We start from the raw sequence: 3,537 nt of genomic DNA on the forward strand, positions 1-3,537 counted from the left end.
TGTTACAGATCTACTCTAAGAGAGAATTAATATTCTATTACAGGTCTATTCTAAGAGAGGAATTAATACAGAACCTTCTAGAATACTTATTGATGCATTTTTTTTTCAGTGTACTGGAGCTCAAAGTGTCATGAAAGATCTGAGTATGATCACAGGTAACTGTGCAACATCTGGATGAAAGATACTAATAAATACTAAAGGTTTAGTATGTTCCCAGTAATATAGACCATTGGTCTGTATTTTGGACCTACCAACTAAAGGGAATTTTGGGAATAGATCTCTTAATCTTTGTGTAAAATGACAAAGAAGTTTGTGAAATGTCAAGAAACAATGCACTGACCAAAAACTGACTGTTGCACAGAACATAATTCAGTCATAGATGGTAGATACAGTTTGTGGTCTAGCATACATTCTAAATGAATAATGTTTCATCAAGCATGGTCCTATGTTAGTGAAAATATTAAACCTGTAGAAAATAGATATGCAAATAGAGATGTGAAATTCTTTTTGGTTTATAAAAGAAGCTACACAGAGGCTTAGCATCCTAAAATCAAAATCTGGTGTGAAAGTCTTGTTCTTTCTTTACCAATCTTGCATAACACACCAAGAAAGGCATCTTACTCTAGGGTTTTGCATTCATGGAGGCAACTTAAAACACCTAGAAGTGTTCTACTGAAGCATCTGAAAATCCTTGATGGTGAATTACAAGCCATTATCTTAGATTAATCAGTGTGTGGAGAACCTGCTTGTCTACTTGTAGTTCTGGTATTCAAAGCCAAGGAGAGCTTTAGAGTAAACTAACCTCAAAGCCAAGGAGAGCTTTAGAGTAAACTAAGGGAAAGTGTAACAGGAAAAAAAAAGTGATCATTTATAAGAAACAGAAGCTAAGTAGAGAAGATGACAGAGTTAAGTCAGGTAGCCTAGAAGAGGAAAGGTCTGAGAGTAAATTTTATCAGTCTATAAATAGCTCTAAAGCAATAATAATGTAAATGAAGGAAGGGAATTATTCACAGTCTCAGAAGGTGATAGAATAAGAAATCGAAGCTGGAAGCTAAGGCAGGAAAAGCTGAGACGAGGCTCTCTGAACCAGAGGAACAATCAGGCTTTGGAAGAGATCTCAAGGGGAGAAGTTAAGACATGACTTATCAGATATGCAAGAACAGATTAGCTATTCCACTAGCAGAAATTATTTGCAACTGGAAATACTTCTAAATGCTCATTTTTAGTCCTGATAGCTGATTTTCTGAAAAAAAACAACAAATCAACAAAACAAAACCCAAAAACCAAACTTAATTTAAATGTTGTTAGTATCTCACCTTAGGACCTATTTTTGTTGCTGGAGTAATGAGTGCTAACCTCAATGTATGGACAACTAGATTGTATACACTGAAACCTGCTTCAAAAGATGTGTCATACAGCGAAACTCCACTTCTAATTAAGTTGTTTCAAAATCCAAAGTTGGTGCAATGCAGTGGCAGGTATAGATGTCAAGTTAAACTTTGTTATGAAAGAAGTAGCTTTGCTTTCTCAGTTATTAGATGAGCTTTTCAGAGAGGTATCATTTTGGAACACTTGAAGTTTGAGCTGAAATAAAGTACTGTAATTTCTGCCATAGTCAATTTATTACAATAAAATATTTTCAGTTATGCTCTTGAGCTTTTGAGAATACGATAATAAATCTGGAATCTCAAGATGATTAAATTAAAATATGCCAAATATCCACAGGGAAATTACATGAGAAAATTACCCTCAGAAAAACATTTTTAGTGGGTTGTAATCTATATTTTTGTTCTTGCCATTTATATTTCTAATACAGTTAAATTTACGAAGACATTAATACTTTTTTGGTGATACTGACCCAAAATAACCAAAATATGCTTGTCATCTCAAAGCTTAGGTGTATTCATTGTATAGAAAGACATTCCTACTGCTGAAGGTGTATCCTATTGAGAAATTATTTCAAGTGTAATTTTTAGTGTATGTGCTACATTTATTGTTTCAGTTTGTTGGCAGTAGAATTGTATTTACATTTAATGTCCTGATAGTGATCTATGCTTAGTATTGTAGAGCAAGAAATTGCAGGCATTTATTAGCTAGCTTTCTCCTTCTCTGTTTAGGGGATCAGATTCCTTCCTTCTGAAGATAGGTACACATCTCCTTAGAAGTCCATGGCCCACTTCTATTTCCAGTTTCTAATGTAAAAAAGGGTCTTCCATTTCCTATTCATCTTGAAACGTTTTCCACCACAGCAGCCTTACCAGCCTTGCTGGAGTTGCACTTGGTTTACAACGGCTGCAATAGAGGGTCTAGGTCCATAGGGAAGAGGGAAGGTTGGCAGGGGATGGGCTTCTCTCTCAATTGGAGATGAGATAAATCAGGAACAACTCCACTGAAATCAGGGGACTGTCCATGCTCTGAAACTAAAGGAGAAAGTGATTTTTCAGCTCTATGGTAGCATGCTTGCCAGAAGAAGTGCCAGATGTGTTAACCACTTTATAAGGGTGAGTTCTCCAGCTCTGACTTACATAACTAGACCTTGAGCTAAGAAGGTCCCTCTTACCGAGAGGAGGTGCTGACTGCAGTAAGCTTTTAACTTGACCAGTAACATAAAGGTGAGGAAGGCTGAAGGCCTCTTTGTTCCTGTTGCTGTGTGATTTCAGCTTCCTTCATGTTCTGCTTCATTATATTCTGTTTAAAATGCACTTCACCTTCCCAAAGACCTACTGGACTGCACAACTGGTGGCAGTAATAGTGTGTTGGTGTTGCAAGCAACATTCAAAGCTGTATACAGTTGTAAGAAATTAATACAGAACCTTCTAGAATATTTATTACTGCATTTTTTCAGTATACTGGAACTCAAAGTGTCATGAAAGATCTGAGTATGGTTATTAATGAAGCTCAGATGTCAGAGAAGTGGGAGAGTTCATAATCTGCTACAGTCTTGTAATTCACAATATGAAATTCTGTTAGTGTCGGTAAGTGTTTCCAATGCGTTGTGTGTCAGTGCAACGTCCTGGAACTGCAATCAACAGTGTAAGAGAAAATTTATGAAGTGAACCTGTAAATAACTGTGTAAATTCTCAAGTGGTGTTGCTGAGTTAATATGTTGTTAATATATAACACTGTGTTAGGAAGCAGTAAAGAACTTAACTTACTGTCTGCGCTTAACACCAGGGAACATTTTGCTGTCACTGTATTGGAACAGCAGATTGGTTATTTTCATTTTTCTCTGCCCTTTTTTTATTCCTCTTAAACACACAAGCAGACTGATGGCAGCATGGGCAGATTTTATTTTCTGCACTTTGTTATCTGAATGTGCTTTCAAATAAAGCAAGGGAATGGATTGATGTTGTTACCTGTTGTTTTGTCTCTGGGTTTTGATTACAATGTTGTATGTTTTCACATCAAGGCTGCCTTTGGTGCCATTTCAGTGCAAACCATAACCCATGTCTGTCTGTAGTTAAGTGCTTTGCCATGATGAGTGGCTGCAGAAGGAGGATGAGGCCCATTTTGCTGTAATAAGAAGCACCCAAAGCC

The sequence above is a fragment of the Antrostomus carolinensis genome, unplaced genomic scaffold (genome assembly GCF_000700745.2).
Source record: "Antrostomus carolinensis isolate BGI_N321 unplaced genomic scaffold, ASM70074v2 scaffold6049, whole genome shotgun sequence".
Lineage (NCBI taxonomy): Eukaryota > Metazoa > Chordata > Aves > Caprimulgiformes > Caprimulgidae > Antrostomus > Antrostomus carolinensis.